We start from the raw sequence: 13,541 nt of genomic DNA, 5'->3' as shown, positions 1-13,541 counted from the left end.
TTTGAGGAAGAACTTTTTTACCCAGGGGGTGGTGACGGTCTGGAATGCACTGCCTGGGAGGGTGGTAGATGCAGGTTGCCTCACAGCCTTTAAAAAATACCTGGATGAGCACTTGGCACGTCATAACATTCAAGGCTATGGGCCAAGTGCTGGCAAATGGGATTAGGTAGACAGGTCAGGTGTTTTAATGCATCGGTGCAGACTCGATGGGCCTCTTCTGCACTGTATTATTCTGTGATTCTGTGATTCAGTACTGAGGGAGTGCTGCACTCTCAGAGGGTCAATACGAAGGGAGCACTGCACTGTCGGAGGGTCAGTAATGAGGGAGTGCTGCACTGTCAGAGGGTCAGTACTGAGGGAGCGCTGCACTTTCGGAGGGTCAGTACAAAGAACAAAGAACAGTACAGCACAGCAACAGGCCATTCGGCCCTCCAAGCCTGCGCCGATCTTGATGCCTGCCTAAACTAAAACCTTTTACACTTCCGACGACCATATCCCTCTATTCTCATCCTATTCATGTATTTGTCAAGATGCCTCTTAAATGTCGCTATCGTACCTGCTTCCACCACCTCCCCAGGCAGCAAGTTCCAGGCACTCACCACCCTCTGTGTAAAGAACTTGCCTCGCACATGCCCTCTAAACTTTGTCCCTCACACCTTAAACCTATGTCCCCTAGTAACTGACTCCTCCACCCTAGGAAACAGCTTCTGACTATCCACTCTGTCCATGCCGCTCATAACTTTGTAAACCTCTATCATGTCGCCCCTCCACCTCCGTCGTTCCAATGAAAACAATCCGAGTTTATCCAACCTCTCCTCATAGCTAATGCCCTCCAGACCAGGCAACATCCTGGTAAACCTCTTCTGTACCCTCTCCAAAGCCTCCACGTCCTTCTGGTAGTGTGGCGACCAGAATTGCACGCAATATTCTAAGTGTGGCCTAACTGAAGTTCTGTACAGCTGCAACATGACTTGCCAATTCTTATACTCTATGCCCCGACCGATGAAGGCAAGCATGCCATATGCCTTCTTGACTACCTTATCCACTTGCGTTGCCAATTTCAGTGACCTGTGGACCTGTACGCCCAGATCGCTCTGCCTGTCAATACTCCTAAGGGTTCTGCCATTTACTGTATACCTCCCACCTGCATTAGACCTTCCAAAATGCATTACCTCACATTTGTCCGGATTAAACGCCATCTGCCATTTCTCCGCCCAAGTCTCCAACTGATCTATATCCTGCTGTATCCTCTGACAATCCTCATCACTATCCGCAACTCCACCAACCTTTGTGTCGTCCGCAAACTTACTAATCAGACCAGCTACATATTCCTCCAAATCATTTATATATACTACAAACAGCAAAGGTCCCAGCACTGATCCCTGCGGAACACCACTAGTCACATCCCTCCATTCAGAAAAGCACCCTTCCACTGCTACCCTCTGTCTTCTATGACAGAGCCAGTTCTGTATCCATCTTGCCAGCTCACCTCTGATCCCGTGTGACTTCACCTTTTGTACCAGTCTGCCATGACGGACCTTGTCAAAGGCTTTACTGAAGTTCATATAGATAACATCCACTGCCCTTCCTTCATCAATCATCTTCGTCACTTCCTCAAAAAACTCAATCAAATTAGTGCGACACGACCTCCCCTTCACAAAACCATGCTGCCTCTTGCTGATAAGTTCTTTTGTTTCCAAATGGGAGTAAATCCTGTCCCGAAGAATCCTCTCTAATAATTTCCCTACCACTGACGTAAGGCTCACCGGCCTATAATTTCGTGGATTATCCTTGCCACCCTTCTTAAACAAAGGAACAACATTGGCTATTCTCCAGTCCTCTGGGACCTCACCTGTAGCCAATGAGGATGCAAAGATTTCTGTCAAGTACTGAGGGAGTGCCGCATTGTTGGAGGGTCAGTACTGAGGGAATGCCGCACTGTCGGAGGGTCAGTACTGAGGGAGCGCTGCACTGTTGGAGGGTCAGTACTGACAGAGGGCTGCACTGTTGGAGGGTCAGTACTGAGGGAGCATTCCACTGTTGTAGGGTCAGTACTGAGGGAGTGCTGCACTGTTGGAGGATCAGTACTAAGCGAGTGCTGCACTGTCGGAGGGTCAGCTCTGAGGGAGTGCTGCACTGTCAGAGGGTCAGTACTGAGGGAGCGCTGCACTGTCGGAGGTTCAGTACTGAGGGAGTGCTGCACTGTCGGAGGGTCAGTACTGAGGGAGTGCTGCACTGTCGGAGGTTCAGTACTGAGGGAGTGCTGCACTGTCGGAGGTTCAGTACTGAGGGAGTGCTGCACTGTCGGAGGGTCAGTACTGAGGGAGCGCTGCACTGTCAGATGGTCAGCTCTAAGGGAGTGTTGCACTGTCGGAGGGTCAGTACTGAGGGAATGCTGCACTGTCGGAGGGTCAGCTCTAAGGGAGTGTTGCACTGTCGGAGGGTCAGTACTGAAGGAGTGCTGCACTTTCGGAGGGGCAGTTTCTCGGGATGAGACATTAAACCGAGGCTCCATCTGCCCTTCTCAGGTGGATGTAGTGACTACCCTTCAAAAAGTATTTCATTGCCTGTAAAGGACTTTCGGCAGCCCTGAAGTCATGAAATTTGCTATATAAATGCAAGCCTTTCTTTTTTATTATGCACTCCACCCATTTAATATCATCCCACAGACAAGATATTAGTTTGGTCGCAGTTGGGGAACTGTGTTCAGTTCTGTGAATCCCATTCTGGAAGGATATCAAAGTTATCGAAAGAGGACAATGAAGAATGACTAGAATGAGATCATAAATGAGAAGTTAAAATTCATAGAATCATTTGCCAATCACCTTAAACCTGTGTCCTCTGGTTACCAACGCTCCTGCCACTGGAAAGTTTCTCCTTATTTACTCTATCAAGACTCGTCATAATTTTGAACACCTGTATCAAATCTCCCGTTAACCGTCTCTGCTCCAAGGAGAACAATCCCAGCTTCTCCAGTCTCTCCACATAACTGGCTAGGGGTGTGGTTAGTTCTGGAGTACAAGTCTTCAGTACTACAGATGGGATATTGGCAGGGCCCATAGCCTTTGCTGTCTTGAGTGCTTTCAGCCATTTTTAAGTATCACATGAAGTGAATCGAATTAGCTGAAGACTGGCATCTGTGATGCTGGAGACCTCAGGAGAAGGCCAAGATGGATCATCCACTCAGCACTTCTGGCTGAAGATGGTTGCAAATGCTTTTTGCACTCATGTGCTGGGTTCCACCATCATTGAGTTTGGAGCCTCCTCCTCCTGTCAGTTGCTTGTTCAAGTGTCTTGGAGCAATGGGAAGGCTTTGGCAATGAACATCAGTTGTGAGGTGAGTGTTAGGCGTCTCCCTCAGCCTTTTTTGTTCTGGTTTCTGTTTTGCAGGTGAACCCATGTGCACTAGAGGATGTGGTCTATCAGGGACTGTTTGAATGGGGGGCGTGATACTGGGTGTTTCACATGGTTTGGACTGTGAGGGAAGGAGTCAAAAACAAGGCCCGTTATTGATACCAAAAACGGAGATTTACTGAAAAATAAACCACTAATAACATGAACCTCATAACCCACAGGTGATAGGTGATGTCAATCAGTGGTTTATTTCCCTGGAAACCACAGGGCTGATCATATATTATTTACACCCACACGTGGGGCTTCCAATTTTCTGCTAATTAATGATTTTTTTTATTTGAGTCATTGTTTTGTGCAGAATCAGTATCTGCTTATTTGCAGAGAAACTAGTGATGAATCCACTCTGCTCAATCGGCTAAAGAAACTGACAAAAACGCAAGGGCAGCGTTAATATAATGTGCCTGGTGAGAGCCTGACAGCATCAAATCAGAGTGATGAAGGTAGTGTAAAGTTGGGGCAGGTGTGGACCCCCTGATCAATCCCTTCCGTTTCCGACTGTAGTGGGTGGGGCTGGGTGGTTTAGGTTATAATTGGCCCTCCCTGACATGACTGGAGTCGGGTACAAAACGAGAGGGAGAGGGCTTACACAGACTTATTAAACATGACTGGGTGAAAAGCAATGAGCTGACCTTGGACCTGTACAAGAGTTCAGGCTGGATGTAGAGTGCTGGGAAGGGGGGAATGGTATATTCACTGGGTGCAACACAGTAACATCCCTGGAACCATTCTCATGAATCTTTTCTGTACTCTCTCCAATGCCTTCACTTCTTTCCTAAAGTGCGGTGCCCAGAATTGGACACAATATTCCAGTTGAGACCGAACCAGTGTTTTATGCAAGTTCAAAATAACTTCCTTGCTCTTGTACGCTATGACCCTATTAATAAAGCCCAGGATACTGTATGCTTTATTAACTGCTCTCTCAACCTGTCCTGCCACCTTCAATAACTTATGCACATATATACCCAGGTCCCTCTGCTCCTGCATCTCTTTTAGAATTATACCCTTTATTCTATATTGTCTCTCCCTGTTCTTCCTACCAAAATGAATCACTTCACACTTCTCTGCATTGAATTTCATCTGCCACCTGTCTGTCCATTCCACCAACTTGTCTAAGTCCTTTTGAAGTTCTACACTATCCTCCTCACAGTTTATAATGCTTCCAAGTTTCACATTCACAAATTTGAAAATTGTGCCCTGTACACTAAGGTTTAGGCCATTAACATATATATCAGGAAAAGCAAGGGTCCTAACACTGACCCCTGGGGAACTCCACTACAAACCTTCCTCCAGCCTGAAAAATTTCCATTAACCACTATTCTTTGTTTCCTGTCACTCAGCCAATTCCGTATCCATGTTGCTACTGTCCCTATTATTCCATGACCTATATCTTTGCTCACAAGTCTGTTGTGTTACACTTGATCAAATGCCTTTTGGAAGTCCATGTACACCACATCAACAGCATTACCCTCATCAACCCTCTCTGTTACCTCTTCAAACAACTCCAGCAATTTAGTTAAACACAAATGGCCATTGACAAGTTAGTTGCTGGCTTTCTTTAATTTCTTTCTTTTCTTTTGGGCCTCCTTATCTCGAGAGACAATGGATACGCGCCTGGAGGTGGTCAGTGGTTTGTGAAGCAGCGCCTGGAGTGGCTATAAAGGCCAATTCTGGAGTGACAGGCTCTTCCACAGGTGCTGCAGAGAAATTTGTTTGTTGGGGCTGTTGCACAGTTGGCTCTCCCCTTGCGCCTCTGTCTTTTTTCCTGCCAACGACTAAGTCTCTTCGACTCGCCACAATTTAGCCCTGTCTTTATGGCTGTCCTTATGTCTTTAATTACCCCACATTTATCAGTGTGAAATAAACATGGCAGTAAGACATCACCTGGATTTGAACTAGAAACCTGCTGGATTTGTTGGTAAATACTCTACCACTGAGCTACACTCCCCAAAACTGAAGTTGCTCAATTTAGAAGTTTACTAAAGGATGGTTAGAGTGTGCAACACCACTGCAGATCTATTGATTCTTTTACAAGACAATTGGAATAAGATTAACATTAATGACCATGGGGAGTTGAGATTATACAAACTGGCTGATATAGACTAGATGGGCTGAATGGCCTGTTTCTGTGGCTGGAACATTCTCTGATTTCTTCATCTTTCTCCATAGAATTTCTGGGGTTCTCACAGGAATTAATTATAAGTAATTATAGGCCATGGCACCAGAAATTTATCAGCCAAAACCTTGAAAAATAACCCGAGCAGCGAAAATCCCCTGAACTCAAATCTCACCCAAACCGCTCGGAAATCAAGGGTATTCCTTTAATTACTGGCTTGTTATTTCCTTCTGCAAGGCCTTTTTCCTACAGGTGAGAATAACCTGCAGCATGTTACCTGCGCATGATCAACACACTGACTGGACCCTGATCTGCTGCCCATTGTCTGAGCCCCATCCCATGGAACTACGCACCAAGTCTCGGGATCAAAATTTCCAACATTCCAGAGAACATTGTCAGCACCAGTGACAGTTTGAGAGAGGCAATAATCAGAGCTGGATCATCAGGACAATCCTGTTGGAAGCTGGTTACATAATCCAGAACCTGTGTAATTGTAGCCAGAGGTTATTTTCTCTGGTGTTCAGTGTCCACGGAAGCTCATTTCTTAGACTCAGTTTCCTGGGTTAGGAAACTCAAATAGATTTGTTCTGCTTGGAGGCGTCAGTCTGAGTTGTTTAGGAAAACCAGCATATCCTCACTTCTACTTCCAAATGATCAAATCCCTTTATCTCAAAATAGCTTTGGTTGTTGTAGTGGAAGCAAATCAACAACTTCAGCCTAGGCTCAGAGACTGCTCAGACCCCTAATCATCCCAGACCCCCAACCAACCCAGACCCTTGACCATCCCAGACCCCCCAACCATCGCAGACCCCTAACCATCCCAGACCCCCAACCATCCCAGACCCCTAACCATCCCAGACCCCCAACCATCCCAGACCCCTAACCATCCCAGACCCCCAACCATCCCAGACCCCTAACCATTCCAGACTCCTAACCAACCCAGACCCCTAACCAACCCAGACCCCCAACCATCCCAGACCCCCAACCATCGCAGACCCCTAACCATCCCAGACCCCAAACCATCGCAGACCCCTAACCATCCCAGACCCCCAACCATCCCAGACCCCCAACCATCGCAGACCCCTAACCATCCCAGACCCCTAACTATCCCAGACCCCTAACTATCTCAGACACCTGACCATCCCAGACCCCTGACCATCCAGACCCCTGTCTATCCCAGACCCCTAACTATCTCAGACACCTGACCATCCCAGACCCCTGACCATCCAGACCCCTGTCTATCCCAGACCCCTAACTATCTCAGACACCTGACCATCCCAGACCCCTGACCATTCTGACACCTAACCATCCCAGACCCCTAACCATCCCATGCCCTGACCATCCCAGACCCCTGACCATCCAGACCCCTAACCATCCCAGACCCCTGTCTATCCCAGATCCCTAACTATCTCAGACACCTGACCATCCCAGACCCCTGACCATCCAGACCCCTGTCTATCCCAGACCCCTAACTATCCCAGACCCCTAACTATCTCAGACACCTGACCATCCCAGACCCCTGACCATCCAGACCCCTAACCATCTCAGACCCCTGGCCATCCCAGACCCTTGACCATCTCTAGCACCTGACCATCCCAGGGGCAGTTGTGAAAAGTTTCTGTCTCGTAGTGACTGATGGTTATCGGAGACTTGGGTTGGTTTGGACAGTGAGTGTTGAAAATCGAACCAGGCTTTTGCACCCAGTGCCCAGGAGGATTTTTATCACCACTCTGACAGATGCATGTGTATCCTACTGCGTGACCACATCTCGGCACCTTCACACAAGAACCTATTTCTACTTCAGATTGAAGTAAATATAACACAGGATAAAATTAGCAATTCTCATTTTAGTTTATTTTAATTGTTGATTGGGAAGTGAAACTTTGTTTGTCACAGTCGGTGATTCTACAATTCCGTACATGAAAGAAGAGAAACATTAAGCCTCAAATACAATCCTGCTCTCCTCGCATCACTCAACACAATAACCGTCAGTTAGCACTCTCTGTCTGTCACTCCCCATCTCTGTCTTCACTCTGTGTCTGTTAGGCTGGACCTTTGTCCCTTCTCGGTCTAACAAAAACAACAATTTGTATTTATATAGCACCTTTAAACTTCCAAGGAGCTGCACAGCAGCATTATCAGACAAATTTTGACACTGAACCACATCAAGAGATTTTAGGACAGATTAGCAAAAGCTCAGTCAAAGAGGTAGGTTTTAAAGAGCATCTTAAAGGAGGAGGGAGCGGTGGAGAGGTTTAGGGAAGGAATTCCAGAGCTTTGGGCCCTGACAGCAGAAGGCGTGGCTGCCAGTGGTGGAGTGATTAAAATTGGGGATACACAAGAGGCCAGAATTGGAGGAGCGCAGAGATGTCGGAGGACTGTGGAGCTGGTCGAGATTGCAGAGATAGTGAGGGACTTGAAAACAAGGATAAGAATTTTAAAATTGAGCGGTTGCTGGACTGGGAGCCAATGTAAATCAGTGAGTGTAGCACCATGTAGGACCACTCTTTAACTCTGACAGAATCCTCATATATCATCTCTGGGTTTGTATCAGCAGCTTAAAGAAAGGGTCGAACTTTATTTTCAATCAAAGCATTATTATAATCTGGAGTACATTAGCACAGACAGCTGCTGAGATTATATGAGATCTGAACTACGTTTCATAACATTCATTAAACTTTTCCTTGTTTCAACCATTTGCTCTGTTCAATTGCGTGATTAAAATCAGAGACTGAGACTGGCACCTGTGCCTGCAACACAGCACAACACTGACACCAATCAGTGAGAATGTGTATAACTAATCAATTAAATAAAAACAATTAAGCAACTCAATGTGTTGTTCAATTGATCAAACACACAACTAACCAAATAATAGCCATAGAGCACTGAAACAGGCCTTTCGGCCCACCAAGTCTGTGCTGACCATCAACCACCCGTTTACACTAATCCTACATTCCCTACCTACACTAGGGGCAATTTTATTATGGCCAATTTACCTATCAACCTGCAAGTCTTTTGGCTGTGGGAAGAAAGCAGAGCACCCAGCAGAAACCCACATGGTCACAGAGAGAACTTGCAAACTCTGCATAGGCAGTACCCAGAACTGAACCCGGGTCACTGGAGTTGTGAGGCTGTGGTGTTAACCACTGCACCACCCTAATGTTTCACTAATTCATTAAACATTTAACAGAGTGTAGAACTAACCAGTTAAACACAATCAATCAATCATATAACTAACAGAGACAGGAGGTCATTCAGCCCCTTGAACCTGTGTGTAGTTTTGGTCTCTTTATCTCAGGATATATTTGCCTTAGAGGGGTTGCAGTGAAGGTTCACTAGATTGATACCTGGGATGAGAGGATTGTCCTATGATGGGTGATCGAGTAGATTGGACCTGTATTCTCTGGAGTTTAGAAGAATGAGAGGTGATCTCATTGAAACAGATAAAATTCTTAGAGGGTTTGACAGGGTAGATGCTGGGAGGATGTTTCCTCCTGGCTGGAGAGTTTAGAACATGGGGTCACAGTCAGGACTGAGATGAGGAGAAATTTCTTCACTCAGAGGGTTGTGAATCTTTGGAATTCTCTATCCCAGAGGCTGTGGATGATCCATCATTGTGTATATTCAAGACAGAGATTGATAGATTTTAGACTGCAAGTGAATGAAGGGATGTAAGGATAGGGCAGGAAAGTGGAGTTGAGATTGAAAATCAGCCATGATCTTATTAAATGGGTGGTGCAGGGTCAAGGCACCTAGCTAACATAATGTCTTTGTCACAGACCTATCTGCTCTCTCACCTTCCCCCCACCCCCCTCCCACCAATGCCCCCACAACTTATAATGTGTAAACACAATGTTTATATCTCACACTGGCTGTCTGATTGAGCTGATGTTGTTCATTCTCCGCATTTTCAGTCTGTGAGCATCTCAAAACCACAAAGTTTCTGCTTTCAGGGCTGGACTCTGCACAGCAGTGTCTTCAGAATTCTGTACGTATTAATTTATTCAGCTGCTATTCCTGCCACTGGTAATGCCAGTTACTGGAGCAGTTGCACTGTGTTCCTTTGGATAGCAGGACACTGTCTGACAATGGGGTTCCTGGGAGAGTGCAGTGGGATCACACAGGAGCTTTCTCAGTAATTCCATTCATCCCTGAGTGTGTGTTAATATTTACAGGGGGTTTCTAACAGGAATAAGTGAAAATCTTTAATCTGTAAGAAGTAACTCTACAGGTCGTAGTGAGTTGGAATAGCAGGAAATTCTGAAGACACAGCAGGATAGCTGACTCCAGGGTTAATTGGTTTCTTTCTAAAGCCCCAGCAGTTTCATCCCCTGCTGCATCTTCTGTGCTTTCCAACGAATAAGGCGGACTGCACTCACACTGGCATATATCAGCTTGTTGTACTGGAATAACATCTTGTAGAAAACATCTGTTGCAAGCTGTCCGCTTGGGTCTGCATGTTTCAGAGCTTTCATTAGAGTGTACAGTGGATTTGTCTGATGTCGAAATGGTGGTTTCTCACTGTTGATCACCTTCATCGTCTCCTGTCGAAGACAGTTGTAATGTCGCACAAGTTCCCCTCACCCAGCAGCCCAGCTTACTTGACCACAGGGTTCCTCAGGTCTTGTCCTCACCTTATGTCCACTCGGCCTGCGGTGGGGGAGGGGAAGTGCCAGACAGGCTACATCATCTCTAAAATAAAAGCAAAACACTGCGGATGCTGGAAATCTGAAATAAAAACAGAAAGTAGTGGAAATACTCAGCAGGTCTGGCAGCATCTGTGGAGAGAGAAGCAGAGTTAATGTCGAAAGGTTAACTCTGTTTCTCTCTCCACAGATGTTTGTTTAGTTTAGTTTAGAGATACAGCACTGAAACAGTCCCTTCGGCCCACCGAGTCTGTGCCAACCATCAACCACCCATTTATACTAATCCTACACTAATCCCATATTCCTACCACATCCCCACCTGTCCCTATATTTCCCTACCATCTACCTATACTAGGGGCAATTTATAATGGCCCATTTACCTATCAACCTGCAAGTCTTTGGCATGTGGGAGGAAACCGGAGCACCCGGAGAAAACCCACGCAGAAACAGGGAGAACTTGCAAACTCCACACAGGCAGTACCCAGAATTGAACCCGGGTCGCTGGAGCTGTGAGGCTGCGGTGCTAATCACTGCGCCACTGTGCTACCAGACATGCTGAGTATTTCCACTACTTTCTGTTTTTATTTCAGGCTACATTATCTCTGTTGTCCTGTGGCCTGTCCCAGTTATTTTTCCATGATTTTCTCACTTTGTTTTGTGTTTTTGCAAAGTTCTTAATGAAACATTTTCTCTTTAACTAACCTCTCACTCCTGGCAGGAGTGGTACCAGACGATGGAATTGGAAAACAAACTGCGGACTTCAATTTACACAAAGCACCATCGCCAGTCTAAGCAGACACCTCACCACAGGGTAAGGTGTTTAAATCCAGTTACTGAAGGCCCGTTAGGAAAGGTTCTGCTCGATGTGGTAAACAAAGAATTATTTACATTTATATAGTGCCTTTCACCACCTCAAGACACCCCAGAGTATGTGGACATTGTTGTGATGTAGGAAATGCAGCATCAATTTGTGCACAGCAAGCTCCCACAAACAACAATACGTTAAATTGACCATCTGTTTTGTGATGTTGTTTGAGGGATGAATGTTGACCAGGACACCAGGAAGAACTCCCCTGTTCTTCCTTCAATCATACCATGGGATCTTTTATGTCCACCTGAGAGAGCAGAAGGGGCTTTGGTTTAATGGCTCAGCCAAAGGACAGCACGTCTGACAGTGCAGCACTCTCTCAGTACTGCACTGGAGTGCGAGTCTGGATTTTTGAGCTCAGATCTCTGGAATGGTGCTCAGCTATTGCCCAAGTGAATGATTATGTAGAGGATGTTGAACTGCCCAGTATAAATGCAATCTCATTCCTAGTACAGTGCTCAGTCTCAGAGCAGCTTGTGGTGTTATCAGTGATAGAATCTCAGCACTGTTTAATGTGGCATAGACTCAAAGTGCTGCTAATGAACCTGTGGGGACCAGTGACACGTTGGGAAGCTTTGGTGTTGCTGAGATCCCCAGTCTGCCGCTACTGATCCGTGTGTCCTCACCTCTGCCACATCCTCCGGCCTCTGTCCTGTACTTGAGACTATGTTCTTTGTATTTTCTAGGTCAACCTTCACAAACATGTCAGCAGTGTCTGGGTCTGTGCTGGAGTAATCAGCTTGCATTGCCTCTTCAAAAACTTTCTCCTCAAATTCCGTCACCACTGATCCTGGCTCAATCAGAGTGATACTGCAGGAGAATAACACGAGCAGGTTTGTGATAGAGCATGGCCCAAAGCAGAACTAATTATATACAAATACATATCCAATTACAGCACAGAAACAATCCCTGAAGGTGTTTACCCTCCATGTGAACAAATAGTCCTGATCACATTTACCCACTGGAGTCCTATCTCCCATCAAAGTCTTGTCCTTCATCCACCTCTCCAATCTAATCTTGAATGTTGACACAATTTCTGCATCAACTCTCTGTAAAGGAGTTTCTCCTGCACTCTGATCTAAAGCTCTTGGATTTAATCTTGTATCGATGGCTTATCATTCTAGCCGAGAGTCTGCTTCAATTTAAACCTGTCCCACCCTTTTATCTTCTTCTTCTTTGGTCTCCTTGTCTCGAGAGACAATGGGTAAGCGCCTGGAGGTGGTCAGTGGTTTGTGAAGCTGCGCCTGGAGTGGCTATAAAGGCCATTACTGGAGTGACAGATCCTTCCATAGATGCTGCAGATAAAATTGGTTGTCGAGGCTGTTACACAGTTTGGCTCTCCCCTTGCGCTTCTGTCTTTTTTCCTGCCAACTGCTAAGTCTCTTCGACTCGCCACACTTTAGCCCTGCCTTTATGGTTGCCCGCCAGCTCTGGCGATCGCTGGCAACTGACTCCCACGACTTGTGATCAATGTCACAGGACTTCATGTCACGTTTGCAGATGTCTTTAAAGCGGAGACATGGACGGCCGGTGGATCTGATACCAGTGGCGAGCTCGCTGTACAATGCGTCCTTGGGGATCTTGCCATCTTCCATGCGGCTCACATGGCCAAGCCATCTTAAGCGCCGCTGACTCAGTAGTGTGTATAAGCTGGGGATGTTGGCTGCCTCGAGGAGTTCTGTGTTGGAGATACGGTCCTGCCACCTGATGCCAAGGATTCTCCGGAGGCAGCGAAGATGGAATGAATTGCGACGTCACTCTTGGCTGGCATACGTTGTCCAGGCCTCGATGCCGTAGAGCAAGGTACTGAGGACACAGGCTTGATACACTCGGACTTTTGTGTTCCGTGTCAGTGCGCCATTTTCCCACACTCTCTTGGCCAGTCTGGACATAGCAGTGGAAGCCTTTCCCATGTGCTTGTTGATTTCTGCATCTAGAGACAGGTTACTGGTGATAGTTGAGCCTAGGTAGGTGAACTCTTGAACCACTTCCAGAGCGTGGTCGCCCTAGATGGGCAAGGTTGAACAACCTGCCATCTGATCTTGTGTGGAGGAAAATTCCTTCTTCTGAAGACTTGAACGCATGTGAGAGCAGCAGGGAGAAGAAGATCCCAAACAGTGTAGGTGCGAGAACACAGCCCTGTTTCACGCCACTCAGGATAGGAAAGGGGTCTGATGAGGCTGAATTGTGCCTTTCATATTGTCATGGAATGAGGTGATGATACTTAGTAGCTTTGGTGGACATCCTATCTTTGCTAGTAGTCTGAAGAGACCACGTCAGCTGATGAGGTCAAAGGCTTTGGTGAGATCAATGAAAGCAAGGTAGAGGGGCATCTGTTGTGCGCGGCATTTCTCCTGTAGCTGGCGAAGGGAGAACAGCATGTCAATGGTGGATCTCTCTGCTCGAAAGCCACACTGTGCCTCAGGGTAGACGCGCTCGGCCAGCTTCTGGAGTCTGTTTAAAATGACTCGTGCGAAGACTTTCCCCACTATGCTGAGCA

At 46.6% G+C, this 13,541-nt stretch overlaps 1 pseudogene; it reads right to left on the bottom strand.

The window, feature by feature from the left end:
• Positions 1-7,375: 7,375 nt before the first annotated feature.
• Positions 7,376-13,541, bottom strand: part of LOC137347967 (retinol dehydrogenase 8-like) — a 33,204-nt pseudogene continuing 27,038 nt past the window's right edge.

Source organism: Heterodontus francisci, chromosome 33 (genome assembly GCF_036365525.1).
Source record: "Heterodontus francisci isolate sHetFra1 chromosome 33, sHetFra1.hap1, whole genome shotgun sequence".
Classification (NCBI taxonomy): domain Eukaryota; kingdom Metazoa; phylum Chordata; class Chondrichthyes; order Heterodontiformes; family Heterodontidae; genus Heterodontus; species Heterodontus francisci.
The sequence above is the reverse complement of the archived record's forward strand: the minus strand, read 5'-3'. Positions and strand labels throughout refer to the sequence as shown.